Here is a 14,493-nt window from a genome sequence, read left to right on the forward strand (position 1 = left end):
TCTATTGTCTCATATCTATCTTTTGATGTGAAACCCAAATGTTTTCAGTCTACAGCAATAATAAAGGAATTCACCTCACTGATCTAATATTTTTGGAGGGGAGTGTATATATAATTAAATGGCTGCAGATTATTATTCTAATATTTTCAGCCAGCAGATGTATCCTCCACTCATCATTGTCCATGTCTTCAATTTGAAAAATTATACCATAGCATAGTGGTAAAACTAAATAGGCAGAAAAATAATTATTTGCAGCAAATGCTTTGCATAATAAAACCTAAGTATTTTTGTAAAATGTTGTATTACTTTCCCTCTGTTAAAGCTGTAATTATGACAATAATGTAAATCACTAATAACCTAACCGGAATCTTCAATTAAGGACAAAACATTAGTAATTTGTAGCATTTGCAGTGAAATAAAAGATATTTTAAAATATCGTCCAGAGCAGAGGAAAAGAAAACAACTAAGGTCTGAAGGACATTTTAATAGAAAAAAAATGAAACAAAAAAACAAAAATAAACATAAAAAAAAAACATATTGGACCTAGAATATATCCTCTGTAGCAAAATGTGTTTATTAAAGAACTTAACAGTATGAACTTTATTCCACCAGCAGGGGGTGTGTAATGACAAGCGAACATCTGGGATATATTACAGTTAAGGGTGTGTCAGCTGATGTAAGCCAGCAGATGTATAAAGTACACATATATAGCACAGCAGGTCCTCTACAAACCAAGTGAAAAGAGGCAGAGTTCACACTGAGGTCAAACAAAGTGCAAGCTGAAATATGACACAGCGTGAAAAGGTTATTATAGATGAGTATTGGAGGGTTTAAAAGGCTACTTAAATTATAGCCTATTGATCAGGAAAAGATTAGTATATTGTTTTATTAGTGTTAGTGGTAGGTGCTTATTTGGAGCTGTAAGTCTGAAAAGATGAAACAGTAATAGTGGTGTTATTCACAGTGACTGTAGTCTATTGATTAATATAACATAAGCTATATTTGTAACTAGATCTATAAGCTGATTCAGTCTAACATTAAAACATAAGAGTCAATATCACCTTCGAAACCAAAGCCGTTGTTTTTTTGTTTGTTTGGCAAGTTAGAAAAATCACCTCTTTGCTGTTACACTGTTATTAGCTCATCAGATTTTCTGTGCATGGTTTTTACTGTCTTACTGACACTGTTGAGTAATAAAGCTCTCAGCGACATCTTCTTTTTGGCCATTTCTACTGGCTGATATCAACAGATTTTGAACATTATGAATAACACTTCAGTCTCTTCTGAGGTTATATTGGAAGACATTGACCCTACAAGTACCTGCCACTAGGAGCCCCAATTCTCCCCAATGCTCCTTCAAAAGTTATGGAATTCCTGTAAAGTCATTGAATTTATGGTGGAGTAGTGTATTTGAAATGGTTAAAGTTTGAGAATTTGACCCAATATCTGTGAAAGTCTAACATTATTAGTGTGTCATGTGAATGAACACATGCGAGTTTCCTAACCTGGTCCATCCATTTATGGTCGTTTATAAAGAAGTAAATTAGTTGACACGGTAGCCTCATTCTAGAGGCTACAGGTGTGAAAATATTTGCTCATTGCTCTCAGTCCCAACTCTCTTTTTATTCTAAAAGAATATGAAACTACAGTATATGTATGCTGTAAAGAAGTGTTTCTAAATTCAGTGGGTTTTGTTGTTGAAGTAAAACCATGAAAACATCTTGGATTTGAATAAAATAATTCATTTACCATAATTATAAGTAAGATTACAAATTTAAATGCTGTAGCGATATTTTTTGTAATTGTGATGTTTAGATCAGAGTTGTCTATTACTATTACTTTTATAATTGTCCATTTCAACCACCATTTATTTCTTGTAGGTAATAGTTCCAACAATGTGTCCATTACCTTTGGCTAAATATTTTGAATAGTAAAACAATTGATGTTTTAATCAAATTTTTTTTTTTTCCCAAATTACTTGAGGTATCCCACAGTCATTTAAAGTACCCCCTGGCAATACACAGGACACATGTCATAGTTGTCTTTAAAAGTGAACTAAAATGATGCGATTACAAGCTGAAAATACTTGGTTGTAATTGCTTTTTACACACGTGATGATTAAAGGTAAAGTTAAAGTAATAAGCTTTAAAAATAGTTCAAAGACACATGTATTTCAGCTGTGTAACGAGTGTATCGACATCTACAGTTCAACAGGAGGCACCTGTTTGTCCTTCAGTCAGCCTGGTTGAGAAAGCCCAGTATGGAGTCCCATAGTCACCTATAATAAAAGTCACATTTTCCTCTAGTCCCCAGATATGTTCATATCACACACACCTTTCCTCACAATTCACATCCAGTACCTCACTTGAAAAAAACAGACACTGTTAAAATAAATAAAAATAAATAATATTGTTACAATATCTTTTGTTGCAGATTTCAAATCAGTTAAAATGAGAATGGTGTGTTGCTACATTATAATGGCACCTCTCGCTGGGATTCGCTGTTTAGCATTTTCCAAATGGCTGAAATGTTGTCGCCATAATAATAGTTTATTACTAACAACAGCATCTTATCCAGATTACTCATCTACATTGTTTTACAAAGACGAGGGCTCACTGGGTAAAGTCCAGTGGGTGTCCAACTGTAGTGAACCAGGGCCTGCGTATTTGAACAGCAGATGTCAGTAATTCCTCAAAATGGACCAATAGGATCTGACCTCTCTCTGAGATACATGCTGTAAGCATTTATCAGAGATTGTAGGAGATTATGCTAAATCAGATTACTGTACCCCAACCTGCCTATAAAAAGCAAGGTCATTATGAGCTTAGCCTTGTGTAATGTCACTTGCTTTATGAAAAGTATTAGATCATATTAGGCAGTATTTGTTTTGCCCATTTTCCTCTTTTTCTAATCTGATTTCTCCACTGATCTCTCACTAATACTGTGAGATAGTGCTACTTACGGTCCCTCCTCTACTGGCAAGTGTTTATGTGTGTGTGTTACTGTCTGTTTCTATTTGGCCAACGCAGGGGAGTGAAAAGTACCTGTTCTTACAGATAATGAGCATGAATTTAATTTGTACTCAATCAAAACACATGACAGAAGTTATTTGTGGCTACATAATACACATAATATATACACACTCACACTATTGGGAAGTATTACGTTTGATGACATGTGTAGGGCATTTAAAATCTGGCAAACACCTTTACAACCATTTTTCATGCAGGTTATTATTATACGGTGATTAGTCGTCATCATGTAGCAAGCAAATAATTCAAAAAGTAATAAATTAATGTTTATTACATTCCAGTAGAGAATTTGTAGTGTTCTCATTTGAAGGGGTGTTTGCTTCATAAAGATTATTATTGTTTAATAATCACAGTTTTGCTTCTTTTTATTTATTATATTAACATAGAAAGCACATATACTGTTCTCTTTCTGTTCTCCTCCACAAAAAGCTGAATGCAGACAGTTCGCTTTCTCCCCTGAGTGGTTGGGAGCTTTGCTAAAGAAGCTTCACAACACATGTATGCAGACAGGTAGAGGTGTATCCAGGGGCAACTAAATCTCAGCAGCATTAACCTGGGCAGATGAGTCCCAGTGGAAACCCACACCTAGAAAACACTACCTGATACACAAGTACTCACAAAGGGGCCGTGTTTTTTTGCTCGTGCTGTTTATTTTTTCATGTTAAATAAATAAAAGAATACCTAAAATTAGGCTAATGCATGGACATAAAAGAAACAACTATAGTCCCAACTACTTCTTTATGTGCACTTAGTACTGTGAGTCAGTTTTAGTGTTACGTGTACACACATCCCTGTAAACAGCACAGTGCGGATGCGTCGGGGAATGCTGCTCTTGTAGGTGCACTAATGGGTGCTTACATAGCTGACCATCCCACAGCAGAGGACTGATCATACAGGACAGCACACAGAATAACATACCATCTTCCTGCATGATTTAGGTTCACAGTACAGGACTGCCAGAAACACCCGTACACAATTAGGTGGAAATTCAAATTACTGAGATGGAATTTCTCTTTCATCATTGGGTTCTCACAAATGATGTTCTGTGTATGTAAAAATATATATCAGTATTTCTGACACAATATGGCTATTACCCATCTCACATGTCATTTAAAGTAATCCATGTGAATGTAAAGAGAAGACGAAGCGAAGACGCAGCAAAACAGATCTGGCATAAACATTACATATCCAAATCCTTGGCTACCGTATAACGCTGAACTCTCAGGAGCTTTCTTTATCCAAACCAAAGCTGATGACGCTTCCCCCTTCGGACCCATGTCATACACACTTTGATGTCCTCTGGGACAACAAAGTGTTCCATGTCTCCAAGTAACGCCTTAACCCGCTGAGCATTAACCCCTCCTCTGAGCACTCTACCTAGACTACTGGTGATAATGATCTAGTCATCTCTGTGCAATAGTAATGATCCACCCACAAACATTCAGCTAAGGAAGAAAACCTCCACTGATTTCTTATCTTAAACAAAGGGACATTAGTTCATAAAGTATAAAAAAGTTAACATTATGAGATTATGGCTTGTCAACAAAAGCTTCATTTGCCACGTTATAGTGACAATTTTCTGGTGGGAGAGTCAGTAATTGAGGACAGTCAAGGGAATACTAATAGGTCAGAATTAATTATCCAGCATATTGTAAAGAACATGATCTGGAAATTTTCTACTGATTTTAATATAAACCTATATGTCTTGTTTTATAATTTGGAAGATATTCCATGTCCATTGAGGGTCATTTAAATATATAACTTTAAAAATATATTTTAAATATAAAGACAAATAATAATAGTGTCACGTAAACGGTATGTGCACCTTATGTTTCATGTAACTTAAATTGCCATCATGTTCCTAAGCTGATTGTTTTGGCTTTGTTTGTTCAATTCGGTCGGTTTCAAAAAAATGTATCAATACAATTCAAGTCAACAGAGTCTATTTTTAACTTTTCATAACTTAAATTTAAGCAATAACTATAATACTGGCATGTATTAGAGTTGTGTTTTGGACTTAGCCATGCATGTTGGCAGGGACACGCTGTAGTTAAATTTGTGGCCCAGTCTGGTTTACATTGCAAATGAGACCGTGTTCCTGGCTTTGAGTAGCGGCTGAAAAGTGAACCATTCAGTCAGTTAATAATATTAAAAAAATAATATGTTGAGTAACTGCAAGATTTTGTTTTACTGTGTTTTTGTATTTATATACATTATATGTAAAATGTTGCTATTGGCTTTATTTGTTTATTTTGACTATTTCTACTTACTTTAATTATTCTGAATGTGAAACAGTGAATATGATGTAATTGGCCTACAGCAAGTTAATGACGGTTGGACAGGTAAATTAATAAGCCCTAGCTTCAGCTCCTTTTTGGTCTTATTTAAAATTGTATTCAAAATCATATTAGAGCTTGGATTGTAAATTGTCCGAAAAGGAAATGAGATGTAGGATTTATATCCACTTGAGAAAGAAAATGAAAGTCCCAATTTCCCTGAGGTCTCAAGAACATTCACACACATCTTAGTCATATGTCCATTTAAGGAAGATCCAAGTGGCAGATTTAGCCTATATGGGGTTTAAAAGTTGCTACCACTGTTGTTTAAACCTATGTTCCCACGATAGTCGAAAACTGTAGAAAAATGCTAAATAATTATTAATATTAATTTTAATTTAAAAGTAAAACGTATCCATGACAGGGCCTCTGTCTGGTGTCTGTGTGTACAATGTTGCTATATTTGTTATTGGAAATGCGCGTTCGCGGGTAACATTTCGCTTTATTTTAATGAACAAATGTGTGGAGGTATAAGCAGAGTTTTGGCAGGTAAATGTACCTATAGGTGTACTGGTGTTACCAAAGATGGCAGTATTTCCTGATCTATTGGAGTGGTCGCCGACCCTTTGCCGTGCGTTGTGACGCTGCCGTAACGTGGGGTTTCCCAGACCTGAGTGCAGGGTTACCGCGCCCATCTCTGCTGTTTGATGGCCGGAGGAAGAGGCGACTGAGGTCCTGGCGTGAAGGAAGAAAAAGAGGGACGACGACGGTGGGAAAGACAAGACGGGATTTTCTTGGCTTTGTGTTGGAATTTGCGTTGAAACGGAAGAACGCTAAAACGGAACTCCGATACGTATTACTGGGTGAAACACCGCCTTGTCTCTGTGCCGGTGTGTCTCCCCCCCTTGGCGGGTGAAAAACTGGGTTCGGGGAGTGCCGCTCCTCGGTAGCTAAACTAGCTAAATCTGAGCGCCTTGGCGGTGAGAGGAGAGACAAGCGTTTGCCTTTTCCAGTAAATGTGATATAAACAACGGATACCCTCGACTGAAATCGGGTAAGGATATGAATTTGTATTTGAAATAGCGCTTCAGGAAATGCATTAGCGCTGGGTGTCTGTGTAGTTGACTAGCCTGTCGACAAGGGAAGACGAACGAAAGGGGTTAATCCGTGTTGAGTGGCTCCTCCGTTAGTTAGCTGCTGTTAGCCTGCTGCTAGCTAATCGTTGCTGCCAAGAGAGTGGGTGGGGGGGGTCACTGTTGGACAAACTAAACACACTGCGTTAACCCAGTAAGCAGTTAACCACAACAAAAGTTTGACCTGCTTCGACGACTCTGGGCGAAAAGCTAGTAGCTAATGGCCAGTGTTGACGTTAATTACCGTTAGCGGGTTAGTTGGTGACAGCTCAGCAGGTTAGCCAGCACCCCTCTTCAACGTCCGGGTACGTTTCTCCCTCTCCTAACAAATAAGCTGATAAACTGTATCCCATTTGGGTTAATACCCCATTCATTCGAGCACAATTTCGCGTTGGGGTTCAATCGAGATGTCATATCTATCCCAATTATCCCCAACTTTTGGTTTCTTTATATCGGCCCACGTATTTTCACATCTTTCCTCTATAGTTGCAAGTGATTAACAGGTAAGCTAATTAGTCCCGTGTTTACTCTCTGTTTATTAACGACCAACCGCAGGTAATGTCTCAGATGATCACATAGTTGCAACTTCACATACTTGCGTAACTCAAACGTGAACAGAGTTTGCATTTACTTCCACCCTTGTTGGAAATGTGTAGCATCATGCAACTGACAACGAAGGGAATCTAAAAATGGCTACTTCAACAGAATCATCACCACCCCCACTATTCTGTAGCCAGTCCGCACAACTTAGCCAGCAGTGGCCACAGCCTACGTTTGCAGCCTGGTATTGGCTGATCTGGGTGTGTAATATCCCGAACATGGCAGCAAGAATAATCCGCCTGCAGCCTTAGTGAATATGAACAGTGTCGTTGAGTGCCACTTTATGTAAAGATGATGCATTGACACGCTAACATTTGCATTGTAAAAATGTGTATGAATTGTCGAACATCCCAACTATGTATACTTGTTTGACTAGCTTGGGTTAGATGGGGATAGGTGGTTAGGGCATAGATGAGCTAGCAGCGTTTAACTCAGTGAATCGAAACCAAACCGACTGTGTGTCGCGGCTAACGTTATGTGAACATTCCCACGTTTAGTCCGCAGAGTCGGCCACTTAAGCATCCACTGTGCTGAGAAGGGAATGGAACATTCTTTAGCGCTATTCCTGTAGTGCACATTTTAGAAAATCCGTAAAAATCTAAATTTGTAACAGCGGCAACACAGCTGGGAGATTCCAAAGGAGCCCAGCTGTGGACCTGTTAGTGGCCTTTTGGTTTCACGAGTGCTACAAACCGTCAGTTTGCCAACATACAGTTCACTCTTAATTTGAACGTATTTGTTTAACTAATGTGCAAATGAGATTGTCAGAATCCAGTTAGTAAATCTGTTTATCTCGAACACGGGTATTTTGCAGTGCAACTTGTTAGCAATTACAGTCACCGTGCCCCGCTGGGCCGCGCTGCTCCATGGTGTTTCAAAGCTCTAGACCGGAAAACTGACTCGGTTTTTCCACAATTAAGCATCAATTCCTAGGCAGCAAGCCAGCTTCTGGTGTCGAGAGTCTCTAAAGTAGAAGAGAGCAGTTATTAGAATTTTATTTAGTGGTTAATATGTCGAAAAATGGTCTAGAAACGAGCCAGACTTGCCGCAGGAACCCGAGCTGGGCGCCTCCTCCAGCAGCGAGGGAGGATATATGTAGCTTAACGCGTTGACGAAGTTACTGACTAGCACTGTTAAGATACTGCATCTAATGAACCCGTTGCTGAAAATAGCTGATTCTTAGTCGTTTCAAGAAATTTTCGGCATTTCTCAAAAGAGGTATTTGTATTTACTGGCCCACAAAGATGAATTCATTTTGCCAGTGTGCCCCCTCCCTCCGCCTCTTCGAATGAATGGGTTCCTGTATTCAGGGCCCAAGCAGCTGCAATGAACAAGATGGCGTTCAAAGCCTTTTTCATCACCGCTTTTTCTCCGACTGAGAGAGACAGCTGCCGAGCATCGGATGGGTACAGGCTTGGCAGGCTAGATTTCTTTGATTTCCCTTACGTAAAAATCTGCGACATGTATTAAAATGTTTTATAGTTGATTGGATTCTTGTTAAGATGAATCCAAGATGTACACCTTAGATACAGGACAACATGGTGGGGAAGGGGTGTTGCATATCTTGACTGTGGACGTGAATACCAGGGAGCATGGCAATTATGATAAATATTTGTATCATTTCTACTTATAAAATGAAATGTTTTTATACATTTATTGTCTAATTTGAAACATATGTAACCTCACCCCACATATTTATTCTTAATCCAGACACAGATTTTACTATATAGATTATAAAATTATATATTTTGTAATGTTAATTATGGACGTTTTGCTTAATTTTGGAGAGCATTGAGTTTTCTATATTTTCCTTAGTAGAAACAGTATTTAAACAAATGTGAGATTTCTTCTTTTATTTAAAATCCATTCTATGTGCTTTTATATTGCTTATAGGCCATATATAAAGCTTAGCAAATTTGCAGCAGCAGTTTCCTAGTTACATTTAATCAAGCATTGAACTAAAATTCCCAGCTCTGATCTGTTATTTATTTGTCCTCTTGTCAAAATAGGATGTTGCACCAAACCTGAAGCAGTGCTGTAATTGTTATTTAATATTTTTATTTTGTGAAAGCATTGGTACAGTACTGGAAGCTTTTAGTTTAACTGCACTTCACCTTGTAATTTATTGGTGATAAAAGTACATACAAAGCACTTTAACTTTTGTGCCCATGCAAGGGTGTCTGGTTATCATACTTGGAATAAAACATTGTTCAATTCCTTTTGTGATCTGGATGTATCCCACATCGTACTGACACTTACAATGTATTTGACACCATGCAGTGGTTTAGACAGTATATCCCTGGTTAGACACTAATTGCATAATCTGTTGGCATTTGTGAAAATTTGTGTTGATGCCTATGCATTGAAACAAGTGTAGTATGACAAGTCTGTCTGAAAGCTCCCATATTTTGAATTGTTTCAGAAGAGCAGATTGTCAGTAGGAAGAGTGTCACCAACAGGTAATGACTATGTGTTTAAAACACAATTTTAAACACACAGTGTTTAAAAACCATTTCTGCACAAGGATGCGTTTTTTTATTTTTAGGATTTTCATCCTGCTTGTGTATGTATTTATTTATTTTTAATCTGCAAGTGCAGGATGTAAATGGGATTAAATTCTTAGTCTGTGGTTTTGCTCTTTGGGATTATGTTGCTTTGGTCAGTAATAGTGCTGATTTTTCTTCCCATCTGATATACTGCTTTCAATTTCATTACCACTAGGCATCTTTAAAAAGTAAAAAGTACTGAGGCTGTGCTATAGACCTTCATTGTAGTCACAAAACAATTAAAAAGACACCCAAACACACTTCTCCACTGGATGATATATTTCTTCATTTCAAAACATAGGGTTGACATATTTTTACCAAAGTTTTCTTGTGTTACAGCTGGCCAATACATGCATATGCACAGGATATGCGAGTCACATCAGTTGGCAATATTTATGTCAACCAAGCATTTTGGAAGGAAGAAATGTCATCCAGTTGAGTAGTGTGTCTGGCTGATGTGTTTTTTATTCATTTTCCATCATTATCAATCATTCAATCATTATCCAGTAATGTCCACTTCAAACTTTAGATTTTCTTATAGATGTGGAGTTTTGTTTGTTTGCCTATTAGCTACTCTGGACACAAGTATTAAAAGCAACAACTGTCATCATTGTTTAAGCAACTTTGAGTAATATTAGGTTTGTGAATATACTATAGACAGTTGCTGTCCTTTAAAAGCTGTTCGAGTGTGGGTATTGCTAGTTGGAGAGAACATAGGATCTAAATATGCGAGAACTTTGTTGTTTAATTCTGTTTGGTCTACAAACAAATAAAATTATTGTTTATCTTCTACTTGTAGATTGTCTTGCTGTCCTAGAAGGACACAACTGCTGTTTATATTGAAGCTTGAATTTTATTTGGAGTGACATGCCTACACTTCAGCTTCCCCAATGTTCTACCATAAAATAACCAATTTTTGTTGTACTTTTTTTTTTGTACATAATGCTATTCAGTCGTGTATTCTCCTGTGCTGTAGATAATTAATTTCTGAAAACTGACACTGATGAGTCCAGCCTCTGAAATCTTTAAACTTGACCATATCCAAGTTTTCAGTGATAGAAATAAAAAAGATGGAGTGTTTTTATATATAGCATGCTGAGAATTAGACGCCATTGTAATAACCTTAATTATTGTAAAAGCAAAGACGAGCCATCAAACAAGCAACTTTTGTGTTGCCTCACATGTCCTCATTCACTACCAACTAGAGGCAATTGAACACACTACAGACACTTAAGGCAACAGCCAACTAGCATTGACAGTCAGTGCCTGAGTGAGAGGAAGGAAAATTGGAAGACCTCAAAATGGATATACTAAACCTTGAAAAAAAGCAGTGATAGCTTACCATTTTTCAGACCAGTCTTCCTTACCACAGTTTATAGCTGTTTCATCTTCATACTTCTCTTTGGATCTTAATATAAATAGACAGTTAGCAATGGCCTTGTCATATTGGCATTTGTAATACGTCAATACTAGCATATTGTCGGTGAGCAATCTAAATATTTATTTCTTTTCACTGTCTAAGCTTCCTACAGAATCCCCGTCGTTTCAAAAGATTGTGTAATTGTACCTCTCACTAAACCCACTAAAGTTGTGTTTAACAGTATTTGTCAGAAGTTGAGTAATTTATTCCGCCAGCGTCTCGTACCTGTCTGGTGGTACTTGGCAGTCTAGTGGCACTGATTACCAGTCTAGCTGTATTAGTTATATGTACATCATACATGAGACACACACACACACACACACACACAGTTGTCACTGGTTGAGGGTCTTTGTGCTATTTTTAACCCCAAGCGTCAATTGAAGGCTTGGAGTCACAGTTTACTATTTGCCAAATCAAACTGGCACTGGATGAAATTTCCAGTATACCAACACAAGGAGAAAGTCTTTGCTTCTACACAAGAACAAAGCAGTTTAAAGGTTGCAGTGACAATGATGATGCAGAAAATGGTAAAAATAATACATTCTTTGACATGTCTAAAAGTTGTATCTAATAATACAAGAGACTAAAGATTATAATTTTTGTTTGTTTTGAATCAGATGGTTTTTATTTTATTTATTTATTTTTTTTTTTTTTGGTCTAGGAACTATGACACATTTTAAAAACTTGGGACTTTTGTCTTTGTGGCATTTTCCCACCAAAAGCAGTTTTCACTCTTGTGAAGAAGGGTTTACTGTAGCACTGTTTAATTAAACAGACTTTGTTTTAGCTTCTGCATCTAGCAAACTGACAACTAGGGCTTGGTTTTGTTGAAAACATTTGTATGCTGGTATCAATTCTAAAAATACACATGCAACAAATCTAGAGATGTTTAATCACCTTAGCATTTTTAAAACTAAAGGTGTTTTACAACATAAAATATATATTTATTGAATGTAATTTAAAATTTCTGCTAACATAATTTAATGAAAAAAATGTGTCTGAATTAGAAGTGAAAACCTACAGGTTACTAGATGATGATGTACGTCGTAAACCACATCCACTGTAGCTAAAAATATTACTGTGAAAGCGAACAAAATGTAAACAAAATAAATATTACCTTGCCTTGATTAAGGCTAGAAGTATAATAACGTTTGACACAAAATCTGTTCAGGGGTTTAACTGTCTATGCTACTGACCTGGTCTTGTTAGGGTTGTAAGGCTTCACCTTGACTCAACAACAATGGGCACATTGAAGGAAGATTTTGAGACATGTGTAGAGTATTACATGACATTTAATTTGCCAATACACGTGACTAACATGTCTTGCATGTTTTAGGTGTGGTGTTTTTCTCATTCTTTTTTCAGAGCTTACCTGCTGTAGAGACAGAGATGCAGAAAATGAGCTTGTGAGGCAGAACAAATATGTATTTATGATCAAGACAACAGAAGGGAAATTAAAAATTAACCTATCTAGTAATTCTGCTTGTATCTTGAACAACAATGACTAACATGTGACTGCTGTCTAACATGGATAGTTCCCAACAATCCCATTCAAGAGACCTGTATCATAATGGTCCTCTCTAGGGCCGGGCAATAAAATGATCATGTCAATTAGTATGGAAGAAACTCAGGATAACAAGGATAAACTGATGGTTTTGGGTTTTTTTGGGTCTTTTTTTTTTATTTTTTGATTGATGAATTTTAATTCAACTAATTATACCTCTTGAATAGCAAATTTAAGGTATTGCATTCACTGGTACTCACCACAACCCATAACATCTTTGACATGTATGTGATCCCTTCTGGTTGAATGTTATTTAATTTATATATACTTATATATACAAATCAATACAAAAAATACATAGTGATATTTTGGTCACGTCAGCCCTTCTGCTGTCCTGATGTGCAATCCACCGTTTGTCATTTTTGCTAAGCATGTTTGCTTGTTGGTCTGATTTAGTCTTTTTCTTGGTTTTGTTTTCTATTTTTCCAGGCATGATATTCCTACGATTAACATTTCAGTGGAAATTCTGCCTAAAGTTAATGTGTAGGTTTGTGTGTAGTTTGACTGTATGGGCTTTTATGCATACATGGCTTATCACCACTCACCAAAGGATCTTAGCGACTGTTTTGAATAGTCAAAGTTACACCAGAGACGCTTAGTGACCCACACATAAGCCTGTCACCACTCAGATCCTGTGACATTGGTGAAAGCCCATCACAAGCCCTAGCAGTACTTTGCATGAATACCTTGAATCATTCTCTGCTTTAAATAGAGACAGTCTATTTACATTCTAACCACTACATTTGACTGCCAGAGAAAATGTTACCAAACCTGAATCCTTAGATGATGGGGCAAGACTGTCTGTATTAGTGAGATTTCTTCCTCTTTAGTCAAGAAAAGGCCATAGTCACTAAGCAAAATAGTGGGCTAGCTGTCATGTGACTCTTCACACACATACTTGTTCCTCTCTTGGAAGCTTGGGGAGAAAGTATGGGGGATGGGTATGGTTAATAATGCAATCAAAGGAGTGTATTTTATGTTTTAAATAAAGTCATGCTTTTGGCTTTGGGCTAGCCTGACCTTCCTTTCTTTCTTTTTTTTCTCTCCCTTTTTAATCTTACTCATTCATTTCACTGTATGAAAAGCTGTTTGTGCAGTTGTCCAAAAGGACAACACATACCTTTGTTGATGTATGTGACCTTTTTGCCAACATTACTGCTAGTCTGTGGAATCTGTTTGGTTACGGTCTTTCTGCTCACAGCTGCAGTTTCTGCTTTTTTCCTGTTTTGATGGTCAGAGGATTGTATTACAGACCAGCTTTAAGTGAACGTCATTGTTATTGTTTTCATTTAGCTAGTTTTTTTTATGCATGTTAAGATCTATTCTTCTATTATAGCCCCTCTCTGCTATTTCTAACGAGTGCTAAGAGTATACTGCATCATGGAATGTTTTGCTGATCAATCAAACTGTAATGTCATTCCCATTGATGTCTTGTCCCCATCATCATACATGACCCACAGCAGGCAGCCGCAGTGAGAGCACACATATAAAGATCAGACAAAAATCAGTGTGCTGAGATGGTTGACTTTTAATCCTGCCTGGACATTGTCATCGGTTTCCCAGAAGTTTGTCTTTTTAGACAGTTTCTTTGGCTTATAGCCTAAGTCAGTAATTTTACTCTAACCCTAACCACTCAGCAGTATTGCCTAACCCTAATCATCTTATCATATTCTGCTGAAATTAATAACTTCCAGGTTGTGGTTGGTGGTACACAATCTTTGTCTGTAACCAGATACCCCTGCCCTGGTCTGATATACAACCTGGGCTGTTATAAAACTAGTAGTTTTTTTGTTGTTGTTTTACATTTAAAAACTACCTTATGTAACTTTTTTGAAATAGAAATAGAATCCTAATCTTATTATGTGCCGTTTGAACCAATTAGAGTGTTTCAGTTATTTCTGCTTTATTAGTACTTTTTGCAA

General features: G+C 37.1%; 1 protein-coding gene across 1 annotated transcript in view; it reads left to right on the top strand.

Annotated features, from left to right (window-relative positions):
* The first annotated feature begins 5,979 nt into the window (after positions 1-5,979).
* Positions 5,980-14,493, top strand: part of gnb1a (guanine nucleotide binding protein (G protein), beta polypeptide 1a) — a 32,468-nt gene continuing 23,954 nt past the window's right edge. Inside the window, exon 1 of the mRNA XM_067525752.1 lies at positions 5,980-6,362. The gene's annotated coding sequence lies outside the window, so the exon portion shown is untranslated. The remainder of the gene's footprint in view (positions 6,363-14,493) is intronic.

Source organism: Channa argus, chromosome 13, assembly GCF_033026475.1.
Source record: "Channa argus isolate prfri chromosome 13, Channa argus male v1.0, whole genome shotgun sequence".
In the NCBI taxonomy this organism is placed as follows: domain Eukaryota; kingdom Metazoa; phylum Chordata; class Actinopteri; order Anabantiformes; family Channidae; genus Channa; species Channa argus.